We start from the raw sequence: 17,821 nt of genomic DNA, 5'->3' as shown, positions 1-17,821 counted from the left end.
GTACTTCCTAAGAAGTCATATTATTAATAGCAAAGCCCAAAGCCAAACCTCACGAGCATCAGGAACAGAAAAAATGTTACTCTGGCCAAGGACACCGAGTTTCCATGAGTTTCTTACGTATCAAGCAGGGCTGTGCACTTCACAGGAAGGATAGAAAGGGTCGCAGGGAAAGGGAAGAAGAGACTTTGGAGAAGGAAGAAAAATCACAAGAAATGACGGAGAAGAAAGAAGGAAATCTCCATTAAAATTTTAGGATTATTTGGGCACCTGGGTGGCTCAGTCGGTTAAGTGGCTGACTTCAACTCAGGTCATGATCTCGCGGTCCGTGAGTTTGAGTCCCGCATCGGGCTCTGTGCTGACAGCTCAGAGCCTGGAGCCTGATTCATATTCTGTGTCTCCCTCTCTCTGCCCCTCCGCCATGCACACCGCTCTCTCTCTTTCTCTCAAAAGTAGAATTAAAAAAATGTTAGGATTATTTGTTCTAGTTCTGTGAAAAACGTTGCTATTTTGTTGGGGACTGCATCAAATCTGCAGATTGCTCTGAGTAGTATGGACGCTTTAGCCATATTTATTATTCCAAACCATGGGAATGGAGTATCTTTCCATTTGGTTGTGTGAGCGTCACAGAACTAGAACAAATAATCCTAAAATTTCTATAGAACCACCAAAGACCCTGAAGAGCCAAAGCAATCTTGAGAAATAACAACAAAACTGAAGGTATCACAACCCCAAAGTGAAGTTATATTACAAAGCTGCAGTAATCAACACAGTATGGAACTGGCACAAAAACGGACATATAGATTAATGGAACAGAATAGAAAGCCTAGAAATAAGCCCACACTTATATGGTCAATTAATCTATGACAAAGGAGCAAAGAATATCCAGTGGGAAAAAGACAGTCTCTTCTACACCAGGTGTTGGGAAAACTGGACAGCTACGTGCAAAAGAATGAAACTGGACCACTTACACCAAATACAAAAATAAACCTCAAACGGATTAAAGAACTAAATGTAAGACCTGAAACCAGAAAAATCCTGGAAGAGAGCAAAGGTAGTAATTTCTTTGACATTCATTGGCCATAGAAACATTTTTCTAGATATGTCTTCTGAGGCAAGGGACACAGAAAGCAAAATTAAACTATTGGGACCACATGAAAATAAAAAAAACTTTTGCACAGTGAAGGAAACCATCAATAAAACAAAAAGGCAACCTACTGAATGGGAGAAAATAGCTGCAAATGATATATCTGATAAGGGGGTTAATGTCCAAATTATTCAACACCAAAAAACCCAGATAATCCAATTCAAAATGAGGAGAGGACCTGAACAGACACTCTTCCAAAGAAGACATACAGATGGCCAACACAGGAAAAGATGCTCAAGAGTACTCATCATCACAGAAATACAAACCAACCACAATGAAGCTACCACTTTACACTTGTCAGAAAGGCTAAAATCAAAAGATAAGAAATAACAAGTATTGGCAAGGATGTGGAGAAAAAGGAATCCCCTTACGGCACTGGTGGGAATGCAAACTGGTGTAGCCATTGTGGAAAACAGTATGGAGGTTCTTCAAAAAATAGAGGTTCTTAAAAATAGAAATACCACCTGATCCAGTCATTGTGCTACTGGGTTTTTATTCAAAGCAAACAGAAACACTAATTCAAAAAGATATACCGGAGAATTATTTAAATAACCAAGATATGAAAGCAATCATATGTATCAACTGACAAATGGACAAAGAAGATGTGGTATGTATATAAAAACGGAATATTAGCCATAAAAAACAACGAGATCTTGCCATTTGCAACAAGGTGGATGGAGCTGGAGAGTATTACGCTCAGTGAAATAAGTCAGAGAAAGACAAATACCGTATGATTTCACCCATTTGTGGGATTTAGGAAAACAAGTGAACAAACAAAGGAAAAAGAAACAAATCAAAACCAAGATCCTTAAATATAAAGAACCGATGGTTGTGGGGGAGAGGGGGCTGCAGGGCCGGGTGAAGGAGACGAAGGGATTGAGAGCACAGGTACCGCGATGAGCACCAAGGAACGCATGGAATTTTTGAATCATTATATTATACACTTGACACTGACATAACACGATGTCGATTATACTTGAAGAAAAAACAAAAAGAAGACAGGAGGAGGACTGTTCCAGACAAGTCTCCACGGCGGATGAGGGGCACCTGCTGAAAAGGGGGTACCGAGTGAACAGGGACCCCGATGTCAGCACACACCTGCTAACTGAGAACTCTGGATGGGACTGACGAGGGCAGTGTGGAAACCTGTGATGTGCTTAAAATACATTTTTAAAAAAATTTTTAAATGCAAGTAGTTAAAATAAAACCAGGAGGTAGAAAACATTATAAAGATAATTATAAAGTATTTATGTCATTCATTACCTTTGAATTTTTTCAAGTTTACTTATTTATTTTGAGAGAGAGACAAAGAGAATCCCAAGCAGCCTCGGCACTGTCAGTGTGGAGCCTGACGGGGGGCTCGAACCCATAAACCATGAGATCATGACCTGAGCCAAAATCAAGAGTGGGACACGCACCAAATGAACCACCCAGGGGCCCCATTAACTTTGAATTTTTGATATGATGTGGCACCATGGAATGTGTAACTTTTACTGTCATTACTCATCAAGGCAGAGATCATTATCTTCTTTCTTTGCAAATAGCCTTAAAATACACTGTCTGATAAAATCTCTTGGCAGACTTGGAAGAGAAGTAAATGTCCTTAACTAGATAAAGCACAGCTACAAAAAACCTGTAGCTAATGCCATGCTTAAAGGTAAAAGACTGAACACTCTCCCCCTCTGACTGAGAACACAGCAAAGGTGTCTGGTCTTGCCATTTCTATACAACATCATGCTAGAAGTTCTGGCCAGGGCAGTAAAACCAGAAAAAAGAAATATTTTCTCTTTCCCAACAGACTGGAAAAGAGAAAATAAAACTGCCTATTTTCAGAAGACATGACTGTCTCTGTAGAAAACTCCAAAGAATCTATTGTTAAAAAAAGGTTTCTAGATTAATAAGGGGGGCGGGGGATTAGCTTGGTTATTGGAATCAAGGTCAGTATACAAAAATTAATTACATATATACTAGCAATGAAGAATGAGAGGTATAAATAGAAATATTTGAAAGATATTTAGCGGGTAGAAACAATGGAAGTCCTTGTTGTATGAGTTACAAGAAGGAGAAGAAGGACTTAAAAATAATTCCTGGCATTTCAGCAACTGGGAGGTCATATCATTTACTGATAGGAAAAAGACTGGGGAGGAAAAAGATTCAAGGTAAAAATCAAATGCTCTTTTTCAACATAAAACTTGAAGTACTAATATGGATACAGGCAACAAAAGGAAAAAAAATGGACTTCATGACAATTTTTAAAACTCCTGTGTGTCATAAAGCGGGAGAAAATATTTGCCAATCATGTATCATATAAGGCATTAATATCCCGAATATAGACAGAACTTCTAAAATTCAACAGTGGATGAGGGCTCCACCTTCTGAAGGGAAAATAACACTGTGCTCTACTGAGAGCACATCTCTACCAGAAGTGCAGGTCGACACCACAAACCTTGAGTGCTTACCTGCTCACCACAAAATACCACGATAAACATATTTTGTCTTCTCCTCTGGGGAGAAAGGAGAACAGAAGCTGCCTCAAAGCCCCAGAGAGGATAACCTGGCTACAGAAAAGAACAGAACAAGAAATGAACAGCCAACCTGTGTGTTTCTATTCCCCTTCAACCATCCCAAACCTGGCCAGCAAACGCAGTGATGGGAAAAATCCACCAGAAAACTACTGATGAAAACCATCCACCTCTGAGACCTTCAAAACGTTTCCTCTCCTCTGTGGAGGCTGTCTAAATAACAGATGCTGCGAATAGATTTCAACGGTGTTATGAATCTATTTACTGTTTTAGTAAGACGACTTTCTTCTTTTTTTTCAACAAGCAAACCAATGTTTTTCTCTGTAGCAAATCGACACGAAAGGGTGCTGCTTAAAGAAAATGAGACTTCTCTATTCCCTGGTCCCTGTAGGCACAAGAACTCAAACGAGAGCTGATGCTAATGTACTCAACCACCGTCAGGAAAATTTAAATTAAATAGCAGGACAACTTTAGCAAGCACAGAAACAGTACGATGACGAAATGGGCTATTCATTCGGCAGGATCCAGAGTGGACTTCCAGTTCAATACCAGGGGCGGTGAAAAGAACAAAATCAATATGGCGCTCGAATAAGCACACTCCGAGCAGTTACTTACAAACCAAATGATTTCCCCAGCCTAGGCCAGTGTAGGGGAGGCAAATGAACTAGTCTGTGATGGGCAAGAATTACCTATCTGGAAAATGGCTGCTGTATGCGGTCAGATCCCTTCACACCTGCACAGTCTTGTTGGCCTGCCCCAGCTCTCAGGGGCTTGAATCTGCCTAGTATTTCACATGGCACCAAGGCTGGGCAGTGCAGTGAGCAGCAGTCTCCAGTAGCATTTTCTTGGTGAAGACACTTGGGAGATATATGTGAATTTGGTCTAATTTGGGATCGGCTGAATGCAGAAATTAACAAGACAGTGGGATATGCACAGAACACCCCCCCTTCCTCCCTCCTCTCCCTAATCCCAGTGGTGGGTTCTTGGCTGAGCAACCTCAGAACCCTTCCTCTTCAGTCCAGGCTTTCTGAGAAGGAAAGAAGGTTCAGCAACTTCTCCATCCAGCTGCAATCCAACTTCTACACACACACACACACACACACACACACACACACACACACACGCACACACGCACACACTCACGCACGCACATGCACCATTCCTCTATCCCTAAAGTCTCTTTCCCTAACGGAGCTGTAGCAAACTTGAGGTAATTAAAGGCACAGCTTGCAGCGGACTCTGTGAAGCTGCACTGGGTAGCAGCATGTGCCTATTACAGGCTAAAATGCTTCCTCTCAAATTCTTATATGAAAATCCTAACCCCCAGTAACTGCATACAGTACACAGGCCCTTCCCAGGAGAGCTGACCCGCTGCCCTCTTCTTAAATCCCTCTTTACCTATCGTTCCTGCATCATAGAAAAGGCAAGACCATGTTTCTTCTGCTCTGGTTGTAGCTTACCTCTCGGAGGCCTGCGATGGCCCATGGGTGCCTCTTTGCAATCCGTTCTCACAGCCAGGCCACGAGCTTTCCCAGCCGGGTCACCAGCCCGTCAAATTGCTCACTTCACGGAATTGCAAACTACTCAAAGTTTCAGAGGCTTGGCCTCGTCTTCGTACTCCTCATCCCACCTGACCCTCACATCACCCTTGCGATGGTGCACCGGATGGATGTGGCATCCTACGCAAGAGGCACCTGCTGAAATCCCTGCCCAGTACAAAACTTGCCTGTTTCAAAACTACTCCTGAAACAGGATGGTGTTATTTGCTTACCAGCTCAAGTGCCCCTGACGCTTTGCAAGAGCATGAAAAGTTTTGCATTTTACTCACCACCCGCTTCACCAGCTCTGAAATGACATGATTCTTGACAAACGTTTAATTTGAAGGGAGCTGTATTACTTCAAAGGTAAAGCATAAAGAGGCTTTTCTTTCTTTCTTTCTTTCCTTTTTTTTTTTTTTTTTTTTTGGTACCATGCTATTTTGGGTTCACATAGCATCAATCCATTGTTCTATTCCCATGATTTAGAGATGAGCGAACCAGGACTTACTGTAGTCACAGTGGGGAGGGAATGGGGACCCACAGCCGAGCTGCATGGAGCCAGGGACTCAGCCACGGAGGGCTGGCCTGGGAACTGGCTCGTCTCCGGGGGGTTCGTCGGATTCGGGGAGCGGGGAGACGGGCGTTCTAAACCTCACTCTGTGACAAACCAGCTGTGCTCTTTTTTGGCAACAAGCAGTGATGAGTGTGCCCCCTTGCTATCATTAGTGAGTTTCTATATGCCAGGGCACCAAGGTCAGCACTTCCAACGTATTATTTCAACACGGCCACCATCCCGTCACCATGGCACCACTGCTTGCTTAACTGTGTGCTGCCTTAATTCATCCAGGTATAAAGCAGCAATCAAAACCTGCTATGTCTATGTTCAGTGAATGGAAAACAAAGTCAAGAGCAGTGACGCAACATGTACAGGGCTAGGCGCCCGGGGCAGTGTGAAGGAGACAGACGCGGTCCCTTCTTCAGGGATGCACACACAAGGCTTCTGATGGCGCTGGGTCAGGGAGAACACTCGCACTCGACGCTGGGGACCGTCTTCAAAGGACCATCAACGAACCACTGACCAAGTGACGACAAAGAGCGCACAACCCTCACAGCCTTTTGACAATAAACAACTTGACTCCTGGGTTCACGAGGTAGAGTCAGTACATCCAAAAGTGTGTCAAATAGAGGGACGCTCCAGACTTATTGACATGTATCCAGGCCAATCAAGCAGACAGGCGTTCCAGCCACTGGTAACAAGGAGCACACAGCAGCAAATTCTTGGACCAAACTGTCAAATCTGCCAAAGACATCGGGGAAATCGCTGGAATTGTAGAGGAGATTCTGGATGTCAAAGCCATTTTTATTTAAGCCTTCCATTTGGGCGGAGTAATGTCATCTCCTCAATAAAGATGAGGCTCTATACTTTCTGAATTCCCCATAATTCTGTACTTAAAAACATTAAAATACAGTTGTATTAACTTGCAAACATTTGGTGTTTGGTAAATTATCCCCCTTGGAGCAGCCGGCAGTATTTTTTTTTTTTTTAAAGGGGAAAGACTCTAGAATTATAAAAATCTGTAAACCTCTTAGAACAGTTTTCATTTCACAAATGTATTGTGTGCAAAAGTTTGTTCATAAACCGGCTGCTTGGAAAGCAACTAGGATTTGCCACAGAAATAACACTGCAACTGGTGATTCGATCTCAGGTTACCTCACAATAACCTAGTTATTCCACAACACTGATGCGTGTCCTCACGGAAGCACATGAGACCTACAACCACGCTTCTCTCCCCAGCTGCAATGTTTACCTTCCCAGCAATATATTTGAGATTTCTGTCAGTGTTGCCAGATTTTGTCTTTCCTTCTTTTCAAAAATGCTCTTACCAGTTAGCATAAGAACCTAACTATTATTTATGCCCATAGGTAACAATACTTACAAGGGAATTTAATATAATATAGAAGAAAAATGTATTATGTGAACTAACGAGTACACTAAATGCATCTGATTAGAGGTTTGGTAAAGGTATAATTATGTGGTTATCTATACTTAGAAATATTATTTGTTACATTAACGGGAGGAAAATGTACTAAATTCGTGGTTTTAGGGTAACATATCTCTGATATAGGAAGAAGCAGGGGAAATAAAGATGAAGGGTCTTCAGGTTCTTCGGGTTGATTATATTCTTGGGACCCCAAAGAAAGAGTGAGGTGAGCCAAGGTCACAGGAGAATTAGACCAAGTGAAGCAAAGAACTCGCCTAGGATACTCAGACGCTCACTCTATACGAAGAAATCATACATGTGATGTCAGTTATCAGCCATGGCATTCTTACCGCGTGCTAAGCACCAGCCCTACTGCATCCTGAGGCACCTGCTACTGCACTGATACCGTGGTTACATGACCAGGTGACTGGGGCCCCTCCGCATGGTAACACTGTGCTAATCGGTAGAATCACATCAAATGATGTGAACTGAGGCCACGGGAAAAGAAATGTGGTCTTGCCGGTTCTATGATACAAGAAGGATTGGTAAAGGGGATAAGTTAGAGGACAAAGGGTCAGGTCTCCTGGGGAGGGGCCTGAGGGGTAAATGGATGGGACGTTCAGAACCTGGGAGCCCTGGAGCGCCTCAGGCATGAAGTGTGCCTGCCATCTTGTCTGCTGGCATGCTCACTACCTCTGTGAACAAAGAAGGTGTCTGGGACTCCTCGTTGCCATCCCCACCCTGCCTGCTGCCATCTCTGCACTAGAAGGAGGCCCCAGAAGGAGCCCTGGGGTGGGTGGGGGCCAACATGCACCCTCCGTTCTTTGGGGAAAACACGGTCTCATTTCCAAACCAGGGCTGCAGGAGTCCCACCGTGCCTCCTAGTCCTAATGTGCCCAAACCAAAGTGGGGAAGAAGTCCCAGGGGCGAGTGGAACACCTGGGACATACACGGGGAATGTTACAAGGTTAAATGTTAGGGTATTCAGATTTTCCTAGACTTGAACACTACAAGCTCAGGAAAAAAAACTTAGGGGAAAGAACCCCACAAACTATACCTTTAGTCTGTTCTTTACCAATTTTTATATCTGATAAAGACGTGGAAGCAGAATTGTCTTGTCACTTTGCTGACGGTGAGGAATGCAGAAAACAATGTCTGGAGTAGCTGTGAAAGGCTGAGAGCAACAAAGCCTTGTTTTTATAAAACCTTTAAGCAGAAATGACTCAGAGAAAACACGAGAGTGATCGTGTTTGGTAAGACTGAGAGCTAAAAGCCATCTTCAAGTCCTAAGAGGCTTCCAGTTAAAGATGGCTGACTGGAAACACACACTTGGCTCTGTTCCTTGCCCACACCGTACTGCAAAGACAGTCTGCTCCCCGGGACAAAGAAGAGAGGAGAGAACAGCCACAGAAATGTGCAAACCGGAGAGCAGGGGAACAAGTGGACTTAGCTCACTCAGAAAGTCAAATAATCAGCTGAGGGGCGCCTGGGTGGCTCGGTTGGTCGGGCGTCCGGCTTTGGCTCAGGTCATGATCTCCTGGTCTGTGAGTTCGAGCCCCGTGTCGGGCTCTGTGCTGACGGCTCAGAGCCTGGAGCCTGCTTCTGATTCTGTGTCTCCCTCTCTCTGCCCCTCCCCCGCTCATGCTCTCTTTCTCTGTCAAAAATAAACATTAAAAAATTAAAAAAAAACATAATCAGCTGCAAGTGGGAGTAGATTAAGAAGCAACTGGCTTGGTACAACCCCTCTGTAGAACCCTCTGGAGAGATTTACCAAAGCTCAACCTCCATCGTCCCGATGACCTGGCCAATTCCACTCCCAGGACTGTCCCCAACAAAGGGAGTACACAGGTCTAATAAAAGACAGGAGTACGAAAATTCATAGCAGCATTATTCACAGGAGTCCCCAAACAGATATGACTCAGATAGCATCAGTAGTGGAATGGGTGTGATATAATCATGAGACAGATACTATACCGCAGTAACAAAGCACGAGGTGCCACTGCACGCAGTGACATGGATGGATCTCAGATATCACACACAGTACAAGAAGCCAGAAAGAGTACAAAGTGTACAATCCCATTGTTATAAATTTCAAGAACAGGCAACACCAACTGATAGTGACAGAAAGGTTATCGACAGAGAAGAAGCACGAGGGAGCTTTCTGGCAGGTGGCAAAGGTTCGCTCTCTTGATGTGAGTGGTGATTTAGGGTGAATGTGCACCCTAGAGCTCTTCACTTCAGATTAACAGCATCTTACTTTTTTAATATTAAACCTAAATTTTATTTTATTTTTTTAACCAAGCTAAATTTCCTTTATTGTGAATATTTGCATCATGTGTAATATACTCAACTATTTTAAAATCATGGAGAAATAAATGCCCCAAAATATTTTCAGAATGATATGTCAGACAAAACAACAGTTACAGTTACAAAACAACAGTTAGACAACTGTCTGCACAGGTTTAAACCTCAATTTTAAAAAGAAGTAAAGAAAGCGAATGAAAGGGGAAAAAATCTGATTTGTATTATAGATAACCCAAAGGTCTAAGAATGCGTGGGGACAGGTATCCTCAAAAATGGGAGTAAAGGGGCGCTAAAATGGAAAGATGTACTGAAATTCCTGGGAGCTGGACCACTGCCCTTTGTACTTTGGTAGATGGGGGCTTTAGTTTTTGTAAAGAGTAAATAGGGATTCTGAGAGCCAGCAGGTATGGTGGGGGATGGGGGTACCATAGTGAAGACAGGAAGATTAAAGTAAAAGGTTTTACCCTAATTTTGTGAGCACAGCCTTTTCCTCCATGTGCCTTCAGAATGAGAGCAGCCAGGTGGGCACCCCCCCAGAAAGAGACAAGGAAAATCTGTCATGAGGCAGGCCTCTGAGAGCCAGAGAGAAAAGACCTACAAACACTGGTTTTAGGGAAGATGGGGAGGGGACTTCACTGCCCTGCGGTTAAGGGGACACGAGCCCCCACCCCCAAAAGGTCTAATCCAGTCTGCATTGTTGTGTGTGTGTGTGTGTGTGTGTGTGTGTGTGTGTGTGTGTGTGTCTGATGTAATCAAACAGGGATCATTATACACAACCAATACGAAAGACATACCCAAACAATCAAAATGGGGGGAAAGGGACTATTTGGAGAAGGAGAAATACTATCATCAATACTCTCAGGGAAGGAAAAGAAGATATAGCATCCATTAAACAATTACAGAAGTAATGACCAAAAAAGCTCTTGAAAATTAAAAGTATGGTAGCAGAAATGAAAATCTCAGCAAAAGGCTTAAACGATAAAGTTGAAGAAATATCTCATTAAGTAGAATAGGCAAGGAAATAGGATAAAAATGAGACAGTATCTGAGGGCCAGTATAGGGAGTTCAGCATCTAAAAAAAACACATGAGTACCAGAGAATATAGAGAACAAAATCACTGAGGGAAAATCATCACTGAAATAATTCAACAATATTTCAGAACTGAAGGTCATAGACTTAAATATTTTTTTAATGTTTATTTTTTGAGAGAGAGACAGAGACAGTCTGAGTGGGGGAGGCGCAGAGAGGGAGACAAAGAATCCGAAAAGCTCCAGGCTCTGATCTGTCAGCACAAAGCCCAACTAAGGGCTCAAACTCACAACCCATAAGATCATGACCTGAGCCAAAGTCTGATGCTTAACTGACTGAGCCACCCAGGCGCCCCCGTCATAGACTTTAAATAAATAGATAAAGCAGACCCATGCCATGGTATATTACACTATTATTTCAGAACCCTGAATACAGAGGGAAGATCCTACATGTTTCCACTTTCATATAAAGGATGAAGAATCAGAATGGAATTGAAAATCTGAAAATCCATACTGGATGGGCAAAGGCAAGGAAGCTGAGCTTTGAAATTATCAGAGAAAAATGACTCCTTACTTAACATTCTATACCCAGCTGAACTACCACAATCTCAATCTAATGTGAGGCTAGAATGAAGATGTTTCCAATATAAATTCTTCTCCAGAAGCTACAAGAGAATGTCATCCATCTGAAAAGGAAAGAAACAGGATCCAACAGGAAAGAGGTGAAGTTAGTCAGTTCCTCAAATGGGGATGGAAAACTCAAGACAATAGGTGTCAGCAGGCTTAGAGTAATCAGGCAGGAAACAAAGAACTTTCTCCTAGACAAAGCTCAAGAAGCTAAAGCTGACAGAATGCCCAAAAATTTTAAATTATTGACAGGAAATCTATGTACTTATGCTTTTGGAAGGAGAAAATGAGACTGAATTAGCACATTTACAAGATGAAGATGCTGTATTTAAAAAAACTTTTTTTAACGTTCATTTATTATTGAGAGACAGAGAGAGACAGAGCATGAGCATGGGAGGGACACAGAGAGGGGGAAACACAGAATCTGAAGCAGGCTCCAGGCTCTGAGCTGTCAGCACAGAGCCCGACGCAGGGCTTGAACTCACAAACCGCGAGATCATGACCCGAGCCGAAGTCAGACGCTTAACTGACTGAGTCACTCAGGCGCCCCATGAAGACAATATATTTTAAAACCACAAAAATACTCTACCAGAAAAAAACTCAAGGCATACAAACATGGCTCGGTTGTGAAAAATGTTTAAGATAATGTATACAAAGATGAACTATTATAAATATCAATATAACTAAAATCAAAATTTAATGAAAATGTAGATTCAACAAATAATAACGAGTGGATCCAGAAATAGCAATATAAGCAAGTTATTCAGAAGTATGGAAGTGATTATCTACATCATTAGCTGAAATCACTGATGGCGGCTGCTGCAGGGAGGAAGCCACGGCCAGGTGAGGAGTCGTGAGCTGCCCCTTCTCAGAACAGTCTCTGTGTAATAACTTGGCTCATTAATCTACATGCCTATATAATGTTGACAAAAATAGAAAACCAAATCAAAGAAGTAAGACCTTAAATCATCACACTGTTTGGGTTACCATAAAACAGTAATTCCATATCCTATATAAACTATTACAGGGGCGCCTAGGTGGCTCAGTCGGTTAAGTGGCCGACTTCGGCTCAGGTCATGATCTCGCGGTCCATGAGTTCGAGCCCCGCGTCGGGCTCTGTGCTCACAGCTCAGAGCCTGGAGCCTGTTTCGGATTCTGTGTCTCCCTCTCTCTGACCCTCCCCCGTTCATGCTCTGTCTCTCTGTCTCAAAAATAAATAAACGTTAAAACATTTTTTTTAAATAAAAAAATAAACTATTACATAATAATTTTTGTAATTAAAAAAATCACTTTCCTGTCCCCATACGTATTTAAATGTCTAAGATATAGCTCGACTCTTCTGAGCGGCTATATGTTTCCCACTAGACCCCTCATCGGAGCAGATGAGAAGGGGAGTGGGGGCTGAACACAGGGGATCCCAAACCATGGCGTGAACCCCATGAAGACCACTAAGCAAGTGCCAGCTTCAAAGCAGAGATTGGCCAGGGCCAGAGACTAAAGGGCTCTTCTGTCCTGCATCATGTCAACTGCTCTCCCACACCTGGCACCGACTTCAGACACCAGGCAATGTAGCAAGATGGCAGGACAGGAAATGGCATGAGCCTTGCCACCAGGCAGAGAAGAAGTGGGGAATGCGGTCCAGAGGGTCAGCTGGAAAGACTCGGGTCACTGCCGTCACAAGTACACAGGAGTCTGGAGGATCCTGGGTGCAACTCCTTTTCAAGGGCCTGAGAATCTGCCCCTCTGGTGCACTCTACCGAATGATTATGAATTTTCCCTTTCCGTCCCTTGGGCAAAGAGATAAAATAAGGCTATGACTATAAAGCAATTTGCACCAACACCCAGGTGCCCCTTCCCCAAAGATGAATTACACATGGTGCAACAACATGTATAATTATGCTGCCTGCTTTGTAGGATTGTTATGAAGATTAAGTGAGTTCATCTTTGCAAAGCACTTAGAACAGTGCCTGGCACATAGCAAGCCCTCCATAAATTTTAGTTATCTTAATAAAATAAAGGAAGAGAATGTGGTGTGTTGGCAAAGGCACAGTGGAAAGTCTCTCCCTACCCAGAAGTTATGCACATGTGCTGATGAAATGTTCCTACAAGAGACTTAAAGGGGGCTGCCCCCACAGGTGCCCCGGTGAGGAACCCCGGTGCTGGAAGACAGGTAGGCCTGGGTATCATTATGGGCCAGAGTTTTGGTCCCAGGGAAGGTTTAAGTGGTCACTCTGGCCCCAGGGCAGGTATAAATGGTCAGACCACCTGCCACCTGAGACACAAGACGCTCTGGGCCCCCGGAGCCTGCGTGAGCTCGCTGCCAACGTTCTGGCTTTGCCGCAGTGAGCTGGGCATACGGGGGGCGGGTCTCCCTTATGTCTAGGGTGACTTGGACCTTCAGAAAGCCAACCCCGATGCCAGCAATCATCTGAAAACTGGGTGCAGCACAACCAAATACCGCTTAGCACTATCCACAGATGAGAGAAGGTTTAAATACCTTTAGATTTTAGCTCTCGGTGTCTGGAAACTTCTAGCTATTGTATTTAAAAGCAAGTGAATTCTAACCCAGAGAGAAGACTCCAAAGAAAACAGGGGAGTAACTTAGACTTAGTGGTCTTCCCACTGGCTTACCAAATATCTATTAAACACCCACTGTGTACCAGGCACTGTACTGGGCACTAAGAGCTGAGATGAAAACAAAGCAAACAAAACTCCCTGCCCTCGTGGAACTTACGCACCGGTGGAGAAAGCCTCAGTACAGTTACTAAGTACAGTGTCGTTGGATGTTACATGGCACTGAATGCTGTGGACAAAAATACAGTAGGAAGGTGCTGGGAAGAGCAGATAGGGATGGAAGGAGCTGCAATTTTAGAATCAGGGACCATCTCAGTGAAAAGGTGACACACCAGCAAAGGCTTGAGCATGCCTGGATAGCAAGTACCTGGAGCACAGGCAGGAGCTCAGATGTGGGAAGAAGGGAAAGCAGGAAGGGGGAACAGTTTCCAGGAAGAGGAACAGTATATGTGAGAGCAGAACGTCAAAGGGACACAGGCCACTGAGGAACTGAATGACAGTCAGGATGGCCGGAGGCCACAGCACTCTGGGAAAGTGACAGGAGATGTGGCAGGAAGGGTCAGGTCCATCAGAGCCTGTGGCCCACCACAGGGACCTGTCTGGATTCTAAGAGCAATGGGCAGCCCCTGAAGGATTTTGAGCAGGGATGGGCATGTTCAGGACTGAGGTTTCAGACAACCTCACTGGATGCAAGGCTTTTACTGCCCACAACTCTTTTGAAGAAGGAAAAGTAAACAGGTGGGGTCTGGGGAGTTTGCCCTGGCCTTACCAAAGACTTCTATTAACCATGTAGGGCTGCAGGGGCTGGAGGGGCCAGCTGAGCCCTGAGAAGAAAAGGGACACTGGAGCTGTGCACCAAAGGGGCTCCAGGCCACCAGAATAGTGGCCACATATGGAACAGCAGAAGGGGAAGGCTGGCAGGAACGCCCGCTCTTTCTTCGTGGTTCTCATCCTTAGTACCAGGGGGCACCTGCCGCAAGACTGAAGGATCTGCTCATCATTCAAAATATAAAACTTGCCGTCATCTTGTTCTACCGCGGAAAAGTCATCATGACTATAAGAGGGACTGATGCTCACCATTCTGAGGCAGGTAGAAGGCCCATTGGCAGATGTAGCAGGATCTGCATGATTCTTCCTTTAGAAAGTGTTAGCCATCCAAGGTTCACACCACAACAGCCGTGACACGATACAAACATCCACCAACAAAGGAGGGCGCTGGTTGGGGGCTGGTTCTTTAAGCCACGGATAAGGAAGGGCAGCCTTCCTTTATAAGTAATTTTCTATAAATAGCAAGATGTAGAATTAAAAACAGGAGTAGAGGAATGTGCAAGGCAAAGGCTGTGCTCGCTCTCAGTCAGAACAGCCGCAGACCAGGCTCACTGCCACATGGCCCTCTGCAGCCCCTTTGTCCCCAGACCCACGACCTCCTCCGCACAAGAGAGGAACACAAGGCTGACTGGTAATCGCACTGTGCTCTAAGAGACCAGTGTCGAGAAGCCTGGGCATCCTCACACCTCAAGGCACGACAGAGAGAAATACAGAGGGATCCTGAAGTTCCTGCCGATGTTTCATTAGCCATGGGCCTTCGGACCAGACGCCCATGCACAAAGCCGTTCTAAGACTCACAGGCTTTCTGTCCTCGGACAGGCAAGTTATCTGCAGAGAAACCGTTAGGCTAGAGTCTCTGTAAGGCAGCAACGATTTCTGTGCTGGGAACAGCCATTTATTTGCAAACTCTACAAGCACTGCAGGCTTTTTAACAGTAACAACTCAATCACATGCAGCTTCATACACGTATGGAGGAAGAAAATGAAAGGTCAAAGGCAAGGACTTGGGACTGGAAGAACACAGGGTACCAGTTCTTTAGTCTTCTTTATAACACAGAATTGGCTACGGCCTGCAAATGACTCCTTAAATGACGCATTTGACTTTACAGGAAATGATGTCTTTTGAAGGAAATACGTGAAATAATTTTTTTCCTAAAAATTAAAAAGAATCGCTGCTCTGATGGGTTATCCCATTTGTGGCATACATTACTTGATAGAGTAGAATAAATTATTTTTCAGGCCTTGAAACGCAAGGCCTGTCTCCAAATAAACTTGAGTGCTAGACCCGGCCATGGAAGAAATCCCAGTAACCCCTCCCTCCCCCCAGCGCCCACAGACATGTGTCGCAGTTGCTGGGAAGTCAGCTTGGCGCCCCGTGTCTCAGGGCCCCCGGTTCAGGTGTGCATGAGTCACTCCATGTGGATGGAGGCCGTGTGGACAGAGGGCTGGGAGAGCAAGAGGAGGAATGTGGGGGCTAAACAGAAGACATGACTTCCACACCGTTGTCTTGATAAATCTGCACTTGAGGTCAGCACCCTAGTGTCTGCTGGGCAGGAGGAAGTCAAGGCACACACGATGGGCCAGGGAGACAGGAACCAACCACGTGAGCCACAAGATGAGGAAGACACTGGACATTTAGAAAGAGAACAAACATGGCTGGAGTCAAGGGGAGATCAACAAAAAGGGGAATACACTTTGGTATGGGACGCCAAAGAAGACATTCACGCAATCTTCTTAAAATTCAGAGACAGATCCTGAAGGATGTCTACCTAGAAGATATCTCTGTCGTAAGGCATGTGAAATAATATTGAAAATCTTTTTACTTAAGGGGCCCTATCCTTGTCTCACTTCGGCGCCTATTTAAAAAATACGAAAGATGTTGTGCGGTTAATGAAGGGACATTATGCAGCCATTCACCATGATGCCTGTAATAACAGAGAGGCTTATTTACGTTACGTGAAAACTCACGGCACAGAACATTGCAAATAATGTGTGAACTCGGCTATGCAAAAAACAAATTCTTTTTTTAAAGATTAGGAAGGAAATATGCCAAAAATGTTAATAGTTATTGCCTCTGGGTGGTATAAAATTATGAGTAATGTTTCTCATTATTCTTCGTTCCTAATTTCTCTCAATTGAGCATCTATTACTTTTACAATCACACAAAAAAGCCACACGCACTATTAAAAAGCATGTTGGGGGGATGAAATGTGTCCGAATATTTTAGTTCATAAAGGCATAGAAGCTGAGGACCTGAATATAGATGATGACTGTTTCTTTATTCTGAAATAAGAGTGCTGGGATTTTCAGGAATAATAAAGGGCAAAGTATCTTACCTACTTAAACAGCAGAAGATTATACAAATGATTTAGAATCCAACAGTATGCACTAACTGCTGGCTAAATGCTTATTAAGCAGGCTCCCATCCAAGGCCCCCGTGTGAAAAATTACAAACCTGCTCAGAGAATGAAAGTCACCTTATTAGACCCCAAAGATAAAATCACCCCAAATTACTGTTGCAATATTGTTAGCAAACTGTTTTTGCCAATACATGCTTCATGGAGCAGCTGAGTGGTGGCAGGCTAAAAGTCACTGGGCCCGCCCCCTTCCCCTCCCCAGTAGGAAAAGGTCAAAGAAAGAGATGGGCTGTAATCAGTGTAGGAAGCAGTGCCTCACTGTGGAAGGGAGAGGGGTCTGGGGGCGGGTTGGGGGGGCAGGGGGGGGTTGGGTCTGAGTCTTAGTTCTGCCCCTTACTGGGCTGCACAACCTTAGGCAAGTCGTTCATTCTTTCTGAGATTCCATTTCCAATCGCAAAATAAGGATAACAATGTCTGCCTCACCAGAATGGTCATGAGAATAAGAAAATGGGTGTGTAGGATATGAGGATGGACACAGGCCCACACTGGACAAGGGATGAATGAATGAAAAAATAATCACGGCAAGTGTCTCCTGCTTGTCCATTAATACCAAAATACTTGTGCAGATACATGCTGGGTTGACGGGTGGGGTAGACCGCTACTGGTGCGTTGACCTAACTCCCATTTTTCTTCCCTTTTTCTCTCGTTTGCCTCCAGTACAGAGGTTAGAGAAGCTATACACATGGTTTCCGGGCTCCTTTCTAGCTAGAAGTGGCAAAGTGACAAAATGACACAAGAATAAAGTGGCTGGGGGGATCCCAGGAAACTTTTGCTTTCTTGATGACAGGGTCAAGTGTCGGTGGTACTGCCTCCCTACCTTCCTTCTCCTCTTAAACATGGAGGGGACGGCTGGGCTGC

The 17,821-nt window shown here is 44.3% G+C and overlaps 1 protein-coding gene across 10 annotated transcripts in view; it reads right to left on the bottom strand.

Annotated features, from left to right (window-relative positions):
- CPPED1 (calcineurin like phosphoesterase domain containing 1) overlaps window positions 1–17,821 on the bottom strand; it is a 100,763-nt gene that overhangs the window by 36,717 nt on the left and 46,225 nt on the right. The gene's annotated exons all lie outside the window — the stretch shown is intronic.

This window comes from Panthera tigris, chromosome E3 (assembly GCF_018350195.1).
Source record: "Panthera tigris isolate Pti1 chromosome E3, P.tigris_Pti1_mat1.1, whole genome shotgun sequence".
Taxonomy (NCBI): domain Eukaryota; kingdom Metazoa; phylum Chordata; class Mammalia; order Carnivora; family Felidae; genus Panthera; species Panthera tigris.
This window is presented reverse-complemented; position numbering and strand designations above follow the sequence as displayed.